This window comes from Schistocerca americana, chromosome 2, assembly GCF_021461395.2.
Source record: "Schistocerca americana isolate TAMUIC-IGC-003095 chromosome 2, iqSchAmer2.1, whole genome shotgun sequence".
NCBI classification, from domain to species: domain Eukaryota; kingdom Metazoa; phylum Arthropoda; class Insecta; order Orthoptera; family Acrididae; genus Schistocerca; species Schistocerca americana.
Genome location: NC_060120.1, coordinates 642,395,407 through 642,417,424, shown reverse-complemented (window position 1 = coordinate 642,417,424; position 22,018 = coordinate 642,395,407). Strand labels below are relative to the sequence as shown.

Below are 22,018 nucleotides of genomic sequence, written 5' to 3'. Positions count from 1 at the left end.
GAAGCATGCAGCCGCCAGTAGATGTTCACAACATAAATTACAACCTGAAGCATATTAAGGATTTTTATGTAGAATTAAGCTACTTGACATGCATTTTAACAGACAAAAATAAGAGGACAAGTAAATATATAGTAGAGAAGTTACGATCACGCGAAAACCAAAATAAAATGGAGCTGAAGTATCCAAACAAAAACTGGGAAAAAATTTGGGCAAATATAAATAACAAAACACTGACTACGGAAGTGCAAGCGTCATGGTACAAAGTTGTCAACGACATTATTAGTACCAATGAAAAACTGTATTCAATAGGACTACAAGCAACCAATGCGTGCCCAAAATGTCACACTTTGGACTCCTTAAATCATCGCTTCATCTGTAATGGATACAAGGATATTTGGAATGACATTGTACTGCAAGTCGCTTTTCTCAAACGGACCGATGGAAGAGAAATCACATTAAACGATATACTCTTCCCAGAAGAAATTTCCTTTCCACCACAAAAAAACAATGTCATCTTGTGGCTATTCGGAAATTTTGTCAATTATGTTGTTAACAACAAAGGCAATGATAATCTACGAGAATATCGAGAATATATGAAAGACGAATACTTCAAAATATACCGGAACAAAGACCATAAAAAGAAGTTCGGAAATATGATGCAAATTTTGTTTCAGAAACAAGGCATCGGTTAATACCTAAATAATATGAAATCGACCGCACAAGACAGACTGCGAAAGTAGGGGATTGCTGTTGAGGGTGAAGTACGGTGGGGACTTCGTGTGCCCCGGGACCGATACGGTAGCCGTGAAGGCCTCAACAGAACCCCGAAAAAGCATGTTTTCCCACAAAGTAACAGGAGTCATGCCACAGCACAAGAATAGTAAGGAAAAAACTATTCTCATGCAAAAGACGTGCATCACTGAAGAAGTTTAATTTCCTATCTTACTTTTTATTTTTGCTTCTCTCTCACTTTGGTTTAAATTCTAATGGAAGAATATTTTGCGTTCTGTTAATGCAGTCAATATTATTATAGAGAGAGTTATTTTCACCGTAAAAAAAAAAAAAAAAAAAAAAAAAAAAAAAAAAGTGGTTAAGGCGTTGGACTGCTAATCCAATGTGCTCTGCACGCGTGGGTTCGAATCCCATCCTCGTCGAAAAATTTTACCTTAAGCACCCATTTCGGATCACGCCTTGTACATGCGAAACGCCACTCAGTAGTAGCAATGGAACGTGTAGGTGGCAGATAGCATCTGTAAGAAATACGAAACTAAACCGCCTACCAATTGGAAGGACACAACATTCGATAGCGTACGTCTTTCGAATCAAACATCATCTCAAGATCTATAAACGAATCGAAGTTTGGCACCATGGTGGTGTTTGGGAACGGTGCGTTCTCATTCATATTTAAGTGCTTACTTGTTGCAGTCATTTTAACGTATCGAGCCTATAATACCCCCAACTGTAGCACAACTGTCGCCTTTCGACAGTTTGCTTTCCGTCCGGCCGCCATACACGGAAGCGATCTGATAGGGCCTGGCTCCACCGCCAACAGCAGGAGCCTCTGGCCTCACAATTCAGCTACAAAGAACGTGGTTTGCTCTTCGAAAGAAACTTGAAAGCAACATCAGCGATGAGGTCATCGAAGGTGACAAATAAATGTAGCGAATCCAGATAATCGCGTCGTTCCAGTAGTCGTTATACTTAATGCACAGGACATTTCTCATTTACATTAGACAACGCTACATGACGATTCGGTGCTTATTTCTGCAGTAAGTAAGTGGGCCCACTACTTTCCTCCGATCGGATACCGACGTGGACGGATGCCATCATTAAATGATTCACGAGTGGGAGCTTGGTCAGCTGCACTGCAGCAGGGCGTTACAGCGTGAACACCAGCCACAGTACGATGCGTTTTCGAATCGACAAACGACTTCTTTCCGTAAGGACTAGCGAGGGACGCAGTTTCCGATTCGTCGGACGAGGTGGCCGAGTGGTTAAGGCGTTGGACTGCTAATCCAATGTGCTCTGCACGCGTGGGTTCGAATCCCATCTTCGTCGGAGAATTTTACCTTAAGCACCCATTTCGGATCACGCCTTGTACATGCGAAACGCCACTCAGTAGTAGCAATGGAACGTGTAGGTGGCAGATAGCATCTGTAAGAAATACGAAACTAAACCGCCTACCTATTGGAAGGACACAACATTCGATAGCGTACGTCTTTCGAATCAAACATCATCTCAAGATCTATAAACGAATCGAAGTTTGGCACCATGGTGGTGTTTGGGAACGGTGCGTTCTCATTCATATTTAAGTGCTTACTTGTTGCAGTCATTTTAACGTATCGAGCCTATAATACCCCCAACTGTAGCACAACTGTCGCCTTTCGACAGTTTGCTTTCCGTCCGGCCGCCATACACGGAAGCGATCTGATAGGGCCTGGCTCCACCGCCAACAGCAGGAGCCTCTGGCCTCACAATTCAGCTACAAAGAACGTGGTTTGCTCTTCGAAAGAAACTTGAAAGCAACATCAGCGATGAGGTCATCGAAGGTGACAAATAAATGTAGCGAATCCAGATAATCGCGTCGTTCCAGTAGTCGTTATACTTAATGCACAGGACATTTCTCATTTACATTAGACAACGCTACATGACGATTCGGTGCTTATTTCTGCAGTAAGTAAGTGGGCCCACTACTTTCCTCCGATCGGATACCGACGTGGACGGATGCCATCATTAAATGATTCACGAGTGGGAGCTTGGTCAGCTGCACTGCAGCAGGGCGTTACAGCGTGAACACCAGCCACAGTACGATGCGTTTTCGAATCGACAAACGACTTCTTTCCGTAAGGACTAGCGAGGGACGCAGTTTCCGATGCGTCGGACGAGGTGGCCGAGTGGTTAAGGCGTTGGACTGCTAATCCAATGTGCTCTGCACGCGTGGGTTCGAATCCCATCCTCGTCGAAGAATTTTACCTTAAGCACCCATTTCGGATCACGCCTTGTACATGCGAAACGCCACTCAGTAGTAGCAATGGAACGTGTAGGTGGCAGATAGCATCTGTAAGAAATACGAAACTAAACCGCCTACCAATTGGAAGGACACAACATTCGATAGCGTACGTCTTTCGAATCAAACATCATCTCAAGATCTATAAACGAATCGAAGTTTGGCACCATGGTGGTGTTTGGGAACGGTGCGTTCTCATTCATATTTAAGTGCTTACTTGTTGCAGTCATTTTAACGTATCGAGCCTATAATACCCCCAACTGTAGCACAAATGTCGCCTTTCCACACTTTGCTTTCCGTCCGGCCGCCATACACGGAAGCGATCTGATAGGGCCTGGCTCCATCGCCAACAGCAGGAGCCTCTGGCCTCACAATTCAGCTACAAAGAACGTGGTTTGCTCTTCGAAAGAAACTTGAAAGCAACATCAGCGATGAGGTCATCGAAGGTGACAAATAAATGTAGCGAATCCAGATAATCGCGTCGTTCCAGTAGTCGTTATACTTAATGCACAGGACATTTCTCATTTACATTAGACAACGCTACATGACGATTCGGTGCTTATTTCTGCAGTAAGTAAGTGGGCCCACTACTTTCCTCCGATCGGATACCGACGTGGACGGATGCCATCATTAAATGATTCACGAGTGGGAGCTTGGTCAGCTGCACTGCAGCAGGGCGTTACAGCGTGAACACCAGCCACAGTACGATGCGTTTTCGAATCGACAAACGACTTCTTTCCGTAAGGACTAGCGAGGGACGCAGTTTCCGATGCGTCGGACGAGGTGGCCGAGTGGTTAAGGCGTTGGACTGCTAATCCAATGTGCTCTGCACGCGTGGGTTCGAATCCCATCCTCGTCGAAGAATTTTACCTTAAGCACCCATTTCGGATCACGCCTTGTACATGCGAAACGCCACTCAGTAGTAGCAATGGAACGTGTAGGTGGCAGATAGCATCTGTAAGAAATACGAAACTAAACCGCCTACCAATTGGAAGGACACAACATTCGATAGCGTACGTCTTTCGAATCAAACATCATCTCAAGATCTATAAACGAATCGAAGTTTGGCACCATGGTGGTTTTTGGGAACGGTGCGTTCTCATTCATATTTAAGTGCTTACTTGTTGCAGTCATTTTAACGTATCGAGCCTATAATACCCCCAACTGTAGCACAACTGTCGCCTTTCGACAGTTTGCTTTCCGTCCGGCCGCCAATAACGGAAGCGATCTGATAGGGCCTGGCTCCACCGCCAACAGCAGGAGCCTCTGGCCTCACAATTCAGCTACAAAGAACGTGGTTTGCTCTTCGAAAGAAACTTGAAAGCAACATCAGCGATGAGGTCATCGAAGGTGACAAATAAATGTAGCGAATCCAGATAATCGCGTCGTTCCAGTAGTCGTTATACTTAATGCACAGGACATTTCTCATTTACATTAGACAACGCTACATGACGATTCGGTGCTTATTTCTGCAGTAAGTAAGTGGGCCCACTACTTTCCTCCGATCGGATACCGACGTGGACGGATGCCATCATTAAATGATTCACGAGTGGGAGCTTGGTCAGCTGCACTGCAGCAGGGCGTTACAGCGTGAACACCAGCCACAGTACGATGCGTTTTCGAATCGACAAACGACTTCTTTCCGTAAGGACTAGCGAGGGACGCAGTTTCCGATGCGTCGGACGAGGTGGCCGAGTGGTTAAGGCGTTGGACTGCTAATCCAATGTGCTCTGCACGCGTGGGTTCGAATCCCATCCTCGTCGAAGAATTTTACCTTAAGCACCCATTTCGGATCACGCCTTGTACATGCGAAACGCCACTCAGTAGTAGCAATGGAACGTGTAGGTGGCAGATAGCATCTGTAAGAAATACGAAACTAAACCGCCTACCTATTGGAAGGACACAACATTCGATAGCGTACGTCTTTCGAATCAAACATCATCTCAAGATCTATAAACGAATCGAAGTTTGGCACCATGGTGGTGTTTGGGAACGGTGCGTTCTCATTCATATTTAAGTGCTTACTTGTTGCAGTCATTTTAACGTATCGAGCCTATAATACCCCCAACTGTAGCAGTTTGCTTTCCGTCCGGCCGCCATACACGGAAGCGATCTGATAGGGCCTGGCTCCACCGCCAACAGCAGGAGCCTCTGGCCTCACAATTCAGCTACAAAGAACGTGGTTTGCTCTTCGAAAGAAACTTGAAAGCAACATCAGCGATGAGGTCATCGAAGGTGACAAATAAATGTAGCGAATCCAGATAATCGCGTCGTTCCAGTAGTCGTTATACTTAATGCACAGGACATTTCTCATTTACATTAGACAACGCTACATGACGATTCGGTGCTTATTTCTGCAGTAAGTAAGTGGGCCCACTACTTTCCTCCATTCGGATACCGACGTGGACGGATGCCATCATTAAATGATTCACGAGTGGGAGCTTGGTCAGCTGCACTGCAGCAGGGCGTTACAGCGTGAACACCAGCCACAGTACGATGCGTTTTCGAATCGACAAACGACTTCTTTCCGTAAGGACTAGCGAGGGACGCAGTTTCCGATGCGTCGGACGAGGTGGCCGAGTGGTTAAGGCGTTGGACTGCTAATCCAATGTGCTCTTCACGCGTGGGTTCGAATCCCATCCTCGTCGAAGAATTTTACCTTAAGCACCCATTTCGGATCACGCCTTGTACATGCGAAACGCCACTCAGTAGTAGCAATGGAACGTGTAGGTGGCAGATAGCATCTGTAAGAAATACGAAACTAAACCGCCTACCAATTGGAAGGACACAACAATCGATAGCGTACGTATTTCGAATCAAACATCATCTCAAGATCTATAAACGAATCGAAGTTTGGCACCATGGTGGTGTTTGGGAACGGTGCGTTCTCATTCATATTTAAGTGCTTACTTGTTGCAGTCATTTTAACGTATTGAGCCTATAATACCCCCAACTGTAGCACAACTGTCGCCTTTCGACAGTTTGCTTTCCGTCCGGCCGCCATACACGGAAGCGATCTGATAGGGCCTGGCTCCATCGCCAACAGCAGGAGCCTCTGGCCTCACAATTCAGCTACAAAGAACGTGGTTTGCTCTTCGAAAGAAACTTGAAAGCAACATCAGCGATGAGGTCATCGAAGGTGACAAATAAATGTAGCGAATCCAGATAATCGCGTCGTTCCAGTAGTCGTTATACTTAATGCACAGGACATTTCTCATTTACATTAGACAACGCTACATGACGATTCGGTGCTTATTTCTGCAGTAAGTAAGTGGGCCCACTACTTTCCTCCGATCGGATACCGACGTGGACGGATGCCATCATTAAATGATTCACGAGTGGGAGCTTGGTCAGCTGCACTGCAGCAGGGCGTTACAGCGTGAACACCAGCCACAGTACGATGCGTTTTCGAATCGACAAACGACTTCTTTCCGTAAGGACTAGCGAGGGACGCAGTTTCCGATGCGTCGGACGAGGTGGCCGAGTGGTTAAGGCGTTGGACTGCTAATCCAATGTGCTCTTCACGCGTGGGTTCGAATCCCATCCTCGTCGAAGAATTTTACCTTAAGCACCCATTTCGGATCACGCCTTGTACATGCGAAACGCCACTCAGTAGTAGCAATGGAACGTGTAGGTGGCAGATAGCATCTGTAAGAAATACGAAACTAAACCGCCTACCAATTGGAAGGACACAACAATCGATAGCGTACGTATTTCGAATCAAACATCATCTCAAGATCTATAAACGAATCGAAGTTTGGCACCATGGTGGTGTTTGGGAACGGTGCGTTCTCATTCATATTTAAGTGCTTACTTGTTGCAGTCATTTTAACGTATTGAGCCTATAATACCCCCAACTGTAGCACAACTGTCGCCTTTCGACAGTTTGCTTTCCGTCCGGCCGCCATACACGGAAGCGATCTGATAGGGCCTGGCTCCATCGCCAACAGCAGGAGCCTCTGGCCTCACAATTCAGCTACAAAGAACGTGGTTTGCTCTTCGAAAGAAACTTGAAAGCAACATCAGCGATGAGGTCATCGAAGGTGACAAATAAATGTAGCGAATCCAGATAATCGCGTCGTTCCAGTAGTCGTTATACTTAATGCACAGGACATTTCTCATTTACATTAGACAACGCTACATGACGATTCGGTGCTTATTTCTGCAGTAAGTAAGTGGGCCCACTACTTTCCTCCGATCGGATACCGACGTGGACGGATGCCATCATTAAATGATTCACGAGTGGGAGCTTGGTCAGCTGCACTGCAGCAGGGCGTTACAGCGTGAACACCAGCCACAGTACGATGCGTTTTCGAATCGACAAACGACTTCTTTCCGTAAGGACTAGCGAGGGACGCAGTTTCCGATGCGTCGGACGAGGTGGCCGAGTGGTTAAGGCGTTGGACTGCTAATCCAATGTGCTCTGCACGCGTGGGTTCGAATCCCATCCTCGTCGAAGAATTTTACCTTAAGCACCCATTTCGGATCACGCCTTGTACATGCGAAACGCCACTCAGTAGTAGCAATGGAACGTGTAGGTGGCAGATAGCATCTGTAAGAAATACGAAACTAAACCGCCTACCAATTGGAAGGACACAACATTCGATAGCGTACGTCTTTCGAATCAAACATCATCTCAAGATCTATAAACGAATCGAAGTTTGGCACCATGGTGGTGTTTGGGAACGGTGCGTTCTCATTCATATTTAAGTGCTTACTTGTTGCAGTCATTTTAACGTATCGAGCCTATAATACCCCCAACTGTAGCACAACTGTCGCCTTTCGACAGTTTGCTTTCCGTCCGGCCGCCAATAACGGAAGCGATCTGATAGGGCCTGGCTCCACCGCCAACAGCAGGAGCCTCTGGCCTCACAATCCAGCTACAAAGAACGTGGTTTGCTCTTCGAAAGAAACTTGAAAGCAACATCAGCGATGAGGTCATCGAAGGTGACAAATAAATGTAGCGAATCTAGATAATCGCGTCGTACCAGTAGTCGTTATACTTAATGCACAGGACATTTCTCATTTATATTAGACAACGCTACATGACGATTCGGTGCTTATTTCTGCAGTAAGTAAGTGGGCCCACTACTTTCCTCCGATCGGATACCGACGTGGACGGATGCCATCATTAAATGATTCACGAGTGGGAGCTTGGTCAGCTGCACTGCAGCAGGGCGTTACAGCGTGAACACCAGCCACAGTACGATGCGTTTTCGAATCGACAAACGACTTCTTTCCGTAAGGACTAGCGAGGGACGCAGTTTCCGATGCGTCGGACGAGGTGGCCGAGTGGTTAAGGCGTTGGACTGCTAATCCAATGTGCTCTGCACGCGTGGGTTCGAATCCCATCCTCGTCGAAGAATTTTACCTTAAGCACCCATTTCGGATCACGCCTTGTACATGCGAAACGCCACTCAGTAGTAGCAATGGAACGTGTAGGTGGCAGATAGCATCTGTAAGAAATACGAAACTAAACCGCCTACCAATTGGAAGGACACAACATTCGATAGCGTACGTCTTTCGAATCAAACATCATCTCAAGATCTATAAACGAATCGAAGTTTGGCACCATGGTGGTGTTTGGGAACGGTGCGTTCTCATTCATATTTAAGTGCTTACTTGTTGCAGTCATTTTAACGTATCGAGCCTATAATACCCCCAACTGTAGCACAACTGTCGCCTTTCGACAGTTTGCTTTCCGTCCGGCCGCCATACACGGAAGCGATCTGATAGGGCCTGGCTCCATCGCCAAGAGCAGGAGCCTCTGGCCTCACAATTCAGCTACAAAGAACGTGGTTTGCTCTTCGAAAGAAACTTGAAAGCAACATCAGCGATGAGGTCATCGAAGGTGACAAATAAATGTAGCGAATCCAGATAATCGCGTCGTTCCAGTAGTCGTTATACTTAATGCACAGGACATTTCTCATTTACATTAGACAACGCTACATGACGATTCGGTGCTTATTTCTGCAGTAAGTAAGTGGGCCCACTACTTTCCTCCGATCGGATACCGACGTGGACGGATGCCATCATTAAATGATTCACGAGTGGGAGCTTGGTCAGCTGCACTGCAGCAGGGCGTTACAGCGTGAACACCAGCCACAGTACGATGCGTTTTCGAATCGACAAACGACTTCTTTCCGTAAGGACTAGCGAGGGACGCAGTTTCCGATGCGTCGGACGAGGTGGCCGAGTGGTTAAGGCGTTGGACTGCTAATCCAATGTGCTCTGCACGCGTGGGTTCGAATCCCATCCTCGTCGAAGAATTTTACCTTAAGCACCCATTTCGGATCACGCCTTGTACATGCGAAACGCCACTCAGTAGTAGCAATGGAACGTGTAGGTGGCAGATAGCATCTGTAAGAAATACGAAACTAAACCGCCTACCAATTGGAAGGACACAACATTCGATAGCGTACGTCTTTCGAATCAAACATCATCTCAAGATCTATAAACGAATCGAAGTTTGGCACCATGGTGGTGTTTGGGAACGGTGCGTTCTCATTCATATTTAAGTGCTTACTTGTTGCAGTCATTTTAACGTATCGAGCCTATAATACCCCCAACTGTAGCACAACTGTCGCCTTTCGACAGTTTGCTTTCCGTCCGGCCGCCAATAACGGAAGCGATCTGATAGGGCCTGGCTCCACCGCCAACAGCAGGAGCCTCTGGCCTCACAATCCAGCTACAAAGAACGTGGTTTGCTCTTCGAAAGAAACTTGAAAGCAACATCAGCGATGAGGTCATCGAAGGTGACAAATAAATGTAGCGAATCTAGATAATCGCGTCGTACCAGTAGTCGTTATACTTAATGCACAGGACATTTCTCATTTATATTAGACAACGCTACATGACGATTCGGTGCTTATTTCTGCAGTAAGTAAGTGGGCCCACTACTTTCCTCCGATCGGATACCGACGTGGACGGATGCCATCATTAAATGATTCACGAGTGGGAGCTTGGTCAGCTGCACTGCAGCAGGGCGTTACAGCGTGAACACCAGCCACAGTACGATGCGTTTTCGAATCGACAAACGACTTCTTTCCGTAAGGACTAGCGAGGGACGCAGTTTCCGATGCGTCGGACGAGGTGGCCGAGTGGTTAAGGCGTTGGACTGCTAATCCAATGTGCTCTGCACGCGTGGGTTCGAATCCCATCCTCGTCGAAGAATTTTACCTTAAGCACCCATTTCGGATCACGCCTTGTACATGCGAAACGCCACTCAGTAGTAGCAATGGAACGTGTAGGTGGCAGATAGCATCTGTAAGAAATACGAAACTAAACCGCCTACCAATTGGAAGGACACAACATTCGATAGCGTACGTCTTTCGAATCAAACATCATCTCAAGATCTATAAACGAATCGAAGTTTGGCACCATGGTGGTGTTTGGGAACGGTGCGTTCTCATTCATATTTAAGTGCTTACTTGTTGCAGTCATTTTAACGTATCGAGCCTATAATACCCCCAACTGTAGCACAACTGTCGCCTTTCGACAGTTTGCTTTCCGTCCGGCCGCCATACACGGAAGCGATCTGATAGGGCCTGGCTCCACCGCCAACAGCAGGAGCCTCTGGCCTCACAATTCAGCTACAAAGAACGTGGTTTGCTCTTCGAAAGAAACTTGAAAGCAACATCAGCGATGAGGTCATCGAAGGTGACAAATAAATGTAGCGAATCCAGATAATCGCGTCGTTCCAGTAGTCGTTATACTTAATGCACAGGACATTTCTCATTTACATTAGACAACGCTACATGACGATTCGGTGCTTATTTCTGCAGTAAGTAAGTGGGCCCACTACTTTCCTCCGATCGGATACCGACGTGGACGGATGCCATCATTAAATGATTCACGAGTGGGAGCTTGGTCAGCTGCACTGCAGCAGGGCGTTACAGCGTGAACACCAGCCACAGTACGATGCGTTTTCGAATCGACAAACGACTTCTTTCCGTAAGGACTAGCGAGGGACGCAGTTTCCGATGCGTCGGACGAGGTGGCCGAGTGGTTAAGGCGTTGGACTGCTAATCCAATGTGCTCTGCACGCGTGGGTTCGAATCCCATCCTCGTCGAAGAATTTTACCTTAAGCACCCATTTCGGATCACGCCTTGTACATGCGAAACGCCACTCAGTAGTAGCAATGGAACGTGTAGGTGGCAGATAGCATCTGTAAGAAATACGAAACTAAACCGCCTACCAATTGGAAGGACACAACATTCGATAGCGTACGTCTTTCGAATCAAACATCATCTCAAGATCTATAAACGAATCGAAGTTTGGCACCATGGTGGTGTTTGGGAACGGTGCGTTCTCATTCATATTTAAGTGCTTACTTGTTGCAGTCATTTTAACGTATCGAGCCTATAATACCCCCAACTGTAGCACAACTGTCGCCTTTCGACAGTTTGCTTTCCGTCCGGCCGCCATACACGGAAGCGATCTGATAGGGCCTGGCTCCACCGCCAACAGCAGGAGCCTCTGGCCTCACAATTCAGCTACAAAGAACGTGGTTTGCTCTTCGAAAGAAACTTGAAAGCAACATCAGCGATGAGGTCATCGAAGGTGACAAATAAATGTAGCGAATCCAGATAATCGCGTCGTTCCAGTAGTCGTTATACTTAATGCACAGGACATTTCTCATTTACATTAGACAACGCTACATGACGATTCGGTGCTTATTTCTGCAGTAAGTAAGTGGGCCCACTACTTTCCTCCGATCGGATACCGACGTGGACGGATGCCATCATTAAATGATTCACGAGTGGGAGCTTGGTCAGCTGCACTGCAGCAGGGCGTTACAGCGTGAACACCAGCCACAGTACGATGCGTTTTCGAATCGACAAACGACTTCTTTCCGTAAGGACTAGCGAGGGACGCAGTTTCCGATGCGTCGGACGAGGTGGCCGAGTGGCATTCGCTGCTCGGCCGCCGAGCCGGACGGACGTGTGGCGGCAGCGCTAGGAGGGCTGGCGTAAACAGCGGCTGTGTGGCTGTTACGAAGGTCAGTAGAGCTCCTTGTTTACTTTGCATCTTTCAGTGATATAAAATGACAAAATGAACGAAGTTAACTGTGAAAGAAGAGATACGGTTAGATTCGCTTTTGATTGGACCTGTAAAAGACCAAAGGCCTTTGAGATCAAAAGGTGGCTTTCAGAAACAGTTAAGATCACGGGAGACGAAATTATTGGCGTTCATCTTTCTTTTGTTTCCAATTCTGTCTTTTTGAAATTGATTTCCTCTGACTTGTGCTCCTCGATAGTTGACAAGTGTGGCGGCAAAATGAAATTTAATCATGCAGACGGAACCGTTAGTGACGTTCTTGTTTCCCATGCTGGGCTAGGTATTCGAACAGTGAGAGTTTTCGAACTGCCGTTCGAGGTCCCTGCCGGAGCAATCAATGCTGCTCTTCAGCCCTATGGTAGGGTTATATCTAATATTTCAGAAAAATGGTCGGAGCAATACATGTTTCCGGTTTTGAATGGAGTTAGACAGATTAAGATTGAGCTCTTACGACATATCCCATCTTACTTGAATATTTGTGGCCATCGCGCTCTCATAATTTATGATGGGCAGCCACGGACTTGTGCGTTATGTAACGCCACAGGGCACGTCAGAAGTGAGTGCAGTAGAAGGCGGGTTCCTCAGTTACCGACTACCGAGGCGGCTGTCCCAGGACAAGTTGTTAGCATGCAGGTGACGTACGCTGCCGCGGCAGCTAGCCGGGCCCCCCATCAACAGAATATGACCGAGCGGTCGGGACCTTCCGACGCGCGCACGGCAACGGGAAGCACCGCGGAGTTGACTAACGATGACAATCAGAATTTGGCCAGTAATGACGTCACTGAGGACGCACCGCGCTTGCCCTCTGAGTCTGACAACTCTTCCAACGAGCGACCAACTTCATCGATCATACCTGATGTAGACATGGCAGAGTGCGAAGCGGTAGTAACACACGAAAAGGCCAACATCCCAGAGGGAACTACAGTAGATGGACATAAAGAGGCAGTGATACAACAGAAAACTGACAACCACACAGATGATAGGACACCACGGACAGGTTCAGGAAACGTCAAAAGAAATGGAGGGGCGCAAGAAGACGAACCAATGACACCACCCATCTCACGCGTCGTAGAAACAGCAGCAACTGCCGACTCCGAAATTAACGGAGCTCAAAAATCTTCCACCACGAAGGCGGGACAGGTGACTTCTCCTCGACCTTCCATGGAGTCGCCGGGAAGTTCACCAAAGGTTTCACCGACGATTTCACCGAAATCATCAAAAAATAAAAAGAGACGCAGAGCACATCAAGCTGCAGAGAATTTGGCCCCTCCTTTAAGAGAGCGGCTGAGGAAGATACAGGAGACCGAAAGGAAGGACGAAGATACACAAAAGGAAGTGGTCGGCGAGTCTTCGGATCGGAACACGGGACCAGAACGGGCTGAAACGCCACCCGAAACATATGAACCCTTGCATGACAATACGGCATCAGATATGGACAATGAAACCAGACTTGGACAAGGACATGGACACGACATCACCGAGCCACGATTTAACTGGGCGGACGAAAAGGAGGATCAGACCGATGAAATGGGGGCGGAAGGGGATTTTGAGGAAGAATTTTTTTATTAAAAATTGTCACACCGAACTCTAAGAAGAAAGAAATAAAAAAGAAAAAAAGAAGGAAAACCGTCAATGGAATAAAAGTAAAATAAAATAACACTATATATATCTAACCTGAAGTTATTGTACGCGGTTCCAATACCGTGTCCTCTGTCTACTGTCTCGTAGCGTCTCACAGTGGAACATACATATAACGTGACCACCTTAAACATAAATAAAATTCAGAGTCAAGCAAAGGTAGCTGCACTGAAGGACTTTCTGTATCAGTCAGATACAGATGTCGCCTTCCTGCAGGAAGTAAATGTCAAAGACTTGTATGTTTCAGGGTACAAAGAGGTGTTGAATGTGGCACCAGAAAACGCGTGTGGAACAGCCATCCTTGCTAAAGAAGGGATCGAGATGACAAACGTGTGCCTTTTAGAGTCGGGGAGGGGAATTAGCTGCAAAATTTTTAACACCACTTTTATAAACCTATACGCACCTTCAGGCAACAATGCGAGACGTGAGAGGGCAGCCTTTTTTAAAAGTGACATTTTATTTCTACTCCAAGAAAACCCTGCAGAAATTGTCATTGGTGGAGATTTTAATTGCGTTTTAAATAAAAAGGATCAGCGACCAACTTTTAACTTCTCGCAAGAACTGCAGGCTTTGGTCACCAACATGAAGTGGTTTGACGCATGGGAAATAAAATATCCGACGCTGGTTCGCTTCACATATATCACTGGTGCTACACAGAGCAGAATCGACAGAATATATGTCACCCCCACTTTAGGCACTAAAGTCAGTAGTATCGAGGTGATACCAGCTGCCTTCTCTGACCACCTCGGAGTGAGGTGCAGCATCAAATTAACCAGGCAAAAGACATATTGGGGTCGCCCACTATGGAAATTAAATATCAATACCCTCTCTGAAAACGCTCTAGCTTTCAAGATGCAAGAAACTTGGCAGTCTGTGTTAAGGATGCGTACTAAATATAGAACAACTATTGAATGGTGGACTATGGCCGCTAAGAAAAAGATAAGGGCAGCGCTGATATCTTACGCCAAGGAAAGGGCAATGTGGTCAAGACACACAATGGAGTTTTACTACTCTTGCTTAAGAGACCTTTACGACCAACCAATGTCTCAAGACGTCTTTATCAATATTAAAAACGTTAAAGCCAAAATGATAAGTATCAAGAGGGTACATTTGGAGGGATTACAAGTCAAATCACACACTAGGACGACGGTGGAGGCAGAAAATACCTCCATCTACCACTTGATACAACACACAAAAAACAGAAGAAGAAATTTTATTGCCAGCCTCAGAACAGAAGATAACGGAGTCCTGACAGAACAAAGGGATATCTTAACTGAAGCACATAGATATTTTCAGCAATTATATTCTGGAAATGCTACTGACGACAACTCAGTACAACAGTTTTTACAGAACTCCGGAATAGAGGCAGTCATTACAGAGGAGGAGAACAGAGGTTTAACGATAGACATTACGAATGACGAGGTTTTTGATATACTCAAATCTTCACCTTCACGTAAGTCTCCAGGCCCAGACGGCCTGCCTGTGGAGTTTTATAGGACCTTTTGGCACCTAATAGGTTCCCAATTCACGGAAGTAGTTAATGACGTCTTGAGGGGAGAGACAATTCCTGCTGCTTTCAAGGAAAGTGTAACTGTACTACTTCCAAAGGGAAGGAGTACGGACACGAAAGATATTACTAAAATGAGGCCGATCAGTCTGATGAACTCAGATTACAAGGTAGTTGCGCGTGTAATTAAAGAACGAATGGTACCGATTTTAGGAAAAGTCATTGGATGCCACCAGACGTGTCTCCCTCGACGTACCATTTTTAAGTCTGTATGTGAATATCGAGACATTATTTCTATTTTATCATCATCGTCAGCGGATGGAGGCATTGCCTTCATTGATTTTGCTAAAGCGTTTGACAGAGTCAACTACGGATATCTGTTCAGCATCTTGAAACACATAGGTTTCAATGATGGCAACTTAGCGGTTTTAATGAACATCGTCAGAGGCATACGAACCAAAATCTCGATCAATGGACAATATACTAATGAAGTATTGATATCTAGTGGAGTTCCTCAGGGAAGTCCTTTGTCCATGTTGTTTTATGTGGTTTCTCTGGAACCCCTTTTACGGCTTTTGAACACAACCTTAGAAGGCATAACAATAGCTGGGCTGAAGACGGTTACAAATGCATACGCTGACGATGTGGGGGTTCTAGTAAGGAGCGATGATGACTGTGCCCAACTAACAGACAAGTTATTGCTTTATTGCACGGCAACTGGTGCGAGGATAAATGAAACGAAAAGTTCCTTTTTAAATTTACATGGTCTTGACAATGTGCAGCTACCGTGGGCAAGCAGGGTGGACCGTCACACTGCTTTGGGCATAACTTTTTACAGTTGCCCGTTAAGAACGACGGCAGCTAATTGGAAACAGGTGTTAGGAAAAATCAGAGGCAGCTTAATACTGCATGAAACGAGAGACTTAAATATCAAGCAAAGAATTAAACTAATCAACTGTGCAGTTCTTTCGAAAGCTGCATATGTCGCTCAGATCTTACCCACACCTCCAGACATAGTGAAATCTATAATGAGCACAATCTGTCGATACGTATGGAAAGGCCATATTTTTAGAGTAGCAGTAGGAACGACTACATCGAGACCCGAAAACGGAGGCCTAGGGCTGACAGACCTTCGGAGGAAAAACACTGCCCTCTTCATTAAAAGAACGCTGAAACTTATAGAAACACAGCCGAACAGCATAACTGCCGCTCTATTTGACCTTCTCAAACCCGGAAGCATGCAGCCGCCAGTAGATGTTCACAACATAAATTACAACCTGAAGCATATTAAGGATTTTTATGTAGAATTAAGCTACTTGACATGCATTTTAACAGACAAAAATAAGAGGACAAGTAAATATATAGTAGAGAAGTTACGATCACGCGAAAACCAAAATAAAATGGAGCTGAAGTATCCAAACAAAAACTGGGAAAAAATATGGGCAAATATAAATAACAAAACACTGACTACGGAAGTGCAAGCGTCATGGTACAAAGTTGTCAACGACATTATTAGTACCAATGAAAAACTGTATTCAATAGGACTACAAGCAACCAATGCGTGCCCAAAATGTCACACTTTGGACTCCTTAAATCATCGCTTCATCTGTAATGGATACAAGGATATTTGGAATGACATTGTACTGCAAGTCGCTTTTCTCAAACGGACCGATGGAAGAGAAATCACATTAAACGATATACTCTTCCCAGAAGAAATTTCCTTTCCACCACAAAAAAACAATGTCATCTTGTGGCTATTCGGAAATTTTGTCAATTATGTTGTTAACAACAAAGGCAATGATAATCTACGAGAATATCGAGAATATATGAAAGACGAATACTTCAAAATATACCGGAACAAAGACCATAAAAAGAAGTTCGGAAATATGATGCAAATTTTGTTTCAGAAACAAGGCATCGGTTAATACCCAAATAATATGAAATCGACCGCACAAGACAGACTGCGAAAGTAGGGGATTGCTGTTGAGGGTGAAGTACGGTGGGGACTTCGTGTGCCCCGGGACCGATAAAAAAATAAAAACAAAAAAAAAAAAAAAAAAAAAAAAAGTGGTTAAGGCGTTGGACTGCTAATCCAATGTGCTCTGCACGCGTGGGTTCGAATCCCATCCTCGTCGAAGAATTTTACCTTAAGCACCCATTTCGGATCACGCCTTGTACATGCGAAACGCCACTCAGTAGTAGCAATGGAACGTGTAGGTGGCAGATAGCATCTGTAAGAAATACGAAACTAAACCGCCTACCAATTGGAAGGACACAACATTCGATAGCGTACGTCTTTCGAATCAAACATCATCTCAAGATCTATAAACGAATCGAAGTTTGGCACCATGGTGGTGTTTGGGAACGGTGCGTTCTCATTCATATTTAAGTGCTTACTTGTTGCAGTCATTTTAACGTATCGAGCCTATAATACCCCCAACTGTAGCACAACTGTCGCCTTTCGACAGTTTGCTTTCCGTCCGGCCGCCAATAACGGAAGCGATCTGATAGGGCCTGGCTCCACCGCCAACAGCAGGAGCCTCTGGCCTCACAATCCAGCTACAAAGAACGTGGTTTGCTCTTCGAAAGAAACTTGAAAGCAACATCAGCGATGAGGTCATCGAAGGTGACAAATAAATGTAGCGAATCCAGATAATCGCGTCGTTCCAGTAGTCGTTATACTTAATGCACAGGACATTTCTCATTTACATTAGACAACGCTACATGACGATTCGGTGCTTATTTCTGCAGTAAGTAAGTGGGCCCACTACTTTCCTCCGATCGGATACCGACGTGGACGGATGCCATCATTAAATGATTCACGAGTGGGAGCTTGGTCAGCTGCACTGCAGCAGGGCGTTACAGCGTGAACACCAGCCACAGTACGATGCGTTTTCGAATCGACAAACGACTTCTTTCCGTAAGGACTAGCGAGGGACGCAGTTTCCGATGCGTCGGACGAGGTGGCCGAGTGGTTAAGGCGTTGGACTGCTAATCCAATGTGCTCTGCACGCGTGGGTTCGAATCCCATCTTCGTCGAAGAATTTTACCTTAAGCACCCATTTCGGATCACGCCTTGTACATGCGAAACGCCACTCAGTAGTAGCAATGGAACGTGTAGGTGGCAGATAGCATCTGTAAGAAATACGAAACTAAACCGCCTACCAATTGGAAGGACACAACATTCGATAGCGTACGTCTTTCGAATCAAACATCATCTCAAGATCTATAAACGAATCGAAGTTTGGCACCATGGTGGTTTTTGGGAACGGTGCGCTCTCATTCATATTTAAGTGCTTACTTGTTGCAGTCATTTTAACGTATCGAGCCTATAATACCCCCAACTGTAGCACAACTGTCGCCTTTCGACAGTTTGCTTTCCGTCCAGCCGCCAATAACGGAAGCGATCTGATAGGGCCTGGCTCCACCGCCAACAGCAGGAGCCTCTGGCCTCACAATCCAGCTACAAAGAACGTGGTTTGCTCTTCGAAAGAAACTTGAAAGCAACATAAGCGATGAGGTCATCGAAGGTGACAAATAAATGTAGCGAATCTAGATAATCGCGACGTACCAGTAGTCGTTATACTTAATGCACAGGACATTTCTCATTTATATTAGACAACGCTACATGACGATTCGGTGCTTATTTCTGCAGTAAGTAAGTGGGCCCACTACTTTCCTCCGATCGGATACCGACGTGGACGGATGCCATCATTAAATGATTCACGAGTGGGAGCTTGGTCAGCTGCACTGCAGCAGGGCGTTACAGCGTGAACACCAGCCACAGTACGATGCGTTTTCGAATCGACAAACGACTTCTTTCCGTAAGGACTAGCGAGGGACGCAGTTTCCGATGCGTCGGACGAGGTGGCCGAGTGGCATTCGCTGCTCGGCCGCCGAGCCGGACGGACGTGTGGCGGCAGCGCTAGGAGGGCTGGCGTAAACAGCGGCTGTGTGGCTGTTACGAAGGTCAGTAGAGCTCCTTGTTTACTTTGCATCTTTCAGTGATATAAAATGACAAAATGAACGAAGTTAACTGTGAAAGAAGAGATACGGTTAGATTCGCTTTTGATTGGACCTGTAAAAGACCAAAGGCCTTTGAGATCAAAAGGTGGCTTTCAGAAACAGTTAAGATCACGGGAGACGAAATTATTGGCGTTCATCTTTCTTTTGTTTCCAATTCTGTCTTTTTGAAATTGATTTCCTCTGACTTGTGCTCCTCGATAGTTGACAAGTGTGGCGGCAAAATGAAATTTAATCATGCAGACGGAACCGTTAGTGACGTTCTTGTTTCCCATGCTGGGCTAGGTATTCGAACAGTGAGAGTTTTCGAACTGCCGTTCGAGGTCCCTGCCGGAGCAATCAATGCTGCTCTTCAGCCCTATGGTAGGGTTATATCTAATATTTCAGAAAAATGGTCGGAGCAATACATGTTTCCGGTTTTGAATGGAGTTAGACAGATTAAGATTGAGCTCTTACGACATATCCCATCTTACTTGAATATTTGTGGCCATCGCGCTCTCATAATTTATGATGGGCAGCCACGGACTTGTGCGTTATGTAACGCCACAGGGCACGTCAGAAGTGAGTGCAGTAGAAGGCGGGTTCCTCAGTTACCGACTACCGAGGCGGCTGTCCCAGGACAAGTTGTTAGCATGCAGGTGACGTACGCTGCCGCGGCAGCTAGCCGGGCCCCCCATCAACAGAATATGACCGAGCGGTCGGGACCTTCCGACGCGCGCACGGCAACGGGAAGCACCGCGGAGTTGACTAACGATGACAATCAGAATTTGGCCAGTAATGACGTCACTGAGGACGCACCGCGCTTGCCCTCTGAGTCTGACAACTCTTCCAACGAGCGACCAACTTCATCGATCATACCTGATGTAGACATGGCAGAGTGCGAAGCGGTAGTAACACACGAAAAGGCCAACATCCCAGAGGGAACTACAGTAGATGGACATAAAGAGGCAGTGATACAACAGAAAACTGACAACCACACAGATGATAGGACACCACGGACAGGTTCAGGAAACGTCAAAAGAAATGGAGGGGCGCAAGAAGACGAACCAATGACACCACCCATCTCACGCGTCGTAGAAACAGCAGCAACTGCCGACTCCGAAATTAACGGAGCTCAAAAATCTTCCACCACGAAGGCGGGACAGGTGACTTCTCCTCGACCTTCCATGGAGTCGCCGGGAAGTTCACCAAAGGTTTCACCGACGATTTCACCGAAATCATCAAAAAATAAAAAGAGACGCAGAGCACATCAAGCTGCAGAGAATTTGGCCCCTCCTTTAAGAGAGCGGCTGAGGAAGATACAGGAGACCGAAAGGAAGGACGAAGATACACAAAAGGAAGTGGTCGGCGAGTCTTCGGATCGGAACACGGGACCAGAACGGGCTGAAACGCCACCCGAAACATATGAACCCTTGCATGACAATACGGCATCAGATATGGACAATGAAACCAGACTTGGACAAGGACATGGACACGACATCACCGAGCCACGATTTAACTGGGCGGACGAAAAGGAGGATCAGACCGATGAAATGGGGGCGGAAGGGGATTTTGAGGAAGAATTTTTTTATTAAAAATTGTCACACCGAACTCTAAGAAGAAAGAAATAAAAAAGAAAAAAAGAAGGAAAACCGTCAATGGAATAAAAGTAAAATAAAATAACACTATATATATCTAACCTGAAGTTATTGTACGCGGTTCCAATACCGTGTCCTCTGTCTACTGTCTCGTAGCGTCTCACAGTGGAACATACATATAACGTGACCACCTTAAACATAAATAAAATTCAGAGTCAAGCAAAGGTAGCTGCACTGAAGGACTTTCTGTATCAGTCAGATACAGATGTCGCCTTCCTGCAGGAAGTAAATGTCAAAGACTTGTATGTTTCAGGGTACAAAGAGGTGTTGAATGTGGCACCAGAAAACGCGTGTGGAACAGCCATCCTTGCTAAAGAAGGGATCGAGATGACAAACGTGTGCCTTTTAGAGTCGGGGAGGGGAATTAGCTGCAAAATTTTTAACACCACTTTTATAAACCTATACGCACCTTCAGGCAACAATGCGAGACGTGAGAGGGCAGCCTTTTTTAAAAGTGACATTTTATTTCTACTCCAAGAAAACCCTGCAGAAATTGTCATTGGTGGAGATTTTAATTGCGTTTTAAATAAAAAGGATCAGCGACCAACTTTTAACTTCTCGCAAGAACTGCAGGCTTTGGTCACCAACATGAAGTGGTTTGACGCATGGGAAATAAAATATCCGACGCTGGTTCGCTTCACATATATCACTGGTGCTACACAGAGCAGAATCGACAGAATATATGTCACCCCCACTTTAGGCACTAAAGTCAGTAGTATCGAGGTGATACCAGCTGCCTTCTCTGACCACCTCGGAGTGAGGTGCAGCATCAAATTAACCAGGCAAAAGACATATTGGGGTCGCCCACTATGGAAATTAAATATCAATACCCTCTCTGAAAACGCTCTAGCTTTCAAGATGCAAGAAACTTGGCAGTCTGTGTTAAGGATGCGTACTAAATATAGAACAACTATTGAATGGTGGACTATGGCCGCTAAGAAAAAGATAAGGGCAGCGCTGATATCTTACGCCAAGGAAAGGGCAATGTGGTCAAGACACACAATGGAGTTTTACTACTCTTGCTTAAGAGACCTTTACGACCAACCAATGTCTCAAGACGTCTTTATCAATATTAAAAACGTTAAAGCCAAAATGATAAGTATCAAGAGGGTACATTTGGAGGGATTACAAGTCAAATCACACAC

At 45.9% G+C, this 22,018-nt stretch overlaps 12 non-coding genes across 12 annotated transcripts; all 12 read left to right on the top strand.

Annotated features, from left to right (window-relative positions):
• The first annotated feature begins 1,976 nt into the window (after nucleotides 1-1,976).
• Nucleotides 1,977-2,058, top strand: Trnas-gcu. The gene has a single exon. It is a non-coding gene; the product is annotated as a tRNA-Ser (tRNA).
• Nucleotides 2,059-2,880: 822 nt separating this feature from the next.
• Trnas-gcu lies at nucleotides 2,881-2,962 on the top strand. The gene has a single exon. It is a non-coding gene; the product is annotated as a tRNA-Ser (tRNA).
• An 822-nt stretch (nucleotides 2,963-3,784) lies between these two features.
• Nucleotides 3,785-3,866, top strand: Trnas-gcu. The gene has a single exon. It is a non-coding gene; the product is annotated as a tRNA-Ser (tRNA).
• Nucleotides 3,867-4,688: 822 nt separating this feature from the next.
• Trnas-gcu lies at nucleotides 4,689-4,770 on the top strand. The gene has a single exon. It is a non-coding gene; the product is annotated as a tRNA-Ser (tRNA).
• Nucleotides 4,771-5,573: 803 nt separating this feature from the next.
• On the top strand, nucleotides 5,574-5,655 carry Trnas-gcu. The gene has a single exon. It is a non-coding gene; the product is annotated as a tRNA-Ser (tRNA).
• Nucleotides 5,656-6,477: 822 nt separating this feature from the next.
• On the top strand, nucleotides 6,478-6,559 carry Trnas-gcu. The gene has a single exon. It is a non-coding gene; the product is annotated as a tRNA-Ser (tRNA).
• Nucleotides 6,560-7,381: 822 nt separating this feature from the next.
• On the top strand, nucleotides 7,382-7,463 carry Trnas-gcu. Its single transcript has one exon. It is a non-coding gene; the product is annotated as a tRNA-Ser (tRNA).
• Nucleotides 7,464-8,285: 822 nt separating this feature from the next.
• On the top strand, nucleotides 8,286-8,367 carry Trnas-gcu. The gene has a single exon. It is a non-coding gene; the product is annotated as a tRNA-Ser (tRNA).
• An 822-nt stretch (nucleotides 8,368-9,189) lies between these two features.
• On the top strand, nucleotides 9,190-9,271 carry Trnas-gcu. The gene has a single exon. It is a non-coding gene; the product is annotated as a tRNA-Ser (tRNA).
• An 822-nt stretch (nucleotides 9,272-10,093) lies between these two features.
• Trnas-gcu lies at nucleotides 10,094-10,175 on the top strand. Its single transcript has one exon. It is a non-coding gene; the product is annotated as a tRNA-Ser (tRNA).
• An 822-nt stretch (nucleotides 10,176-10,997) lies between these two features.
• Nucleotides 10,998-11,079, top strand: Trnas-gcu. The gene has a single exon. It is a non-coding gene; the product is annotated as a tRNA-Ser (tRNA).
• Nucleotides 11,080-18,170: 7,091 nt separating this feature from the next.
• Nucleotides 18,171-18,252, top strand: Trnas-gcu. Its single transcript has one exon. It is a non-coding gene; the product is annotated as a tRNA-Ser (tRNA).
• Nucleotides 18,253-22,018: the final 3,766 nt, after the last annotated feature.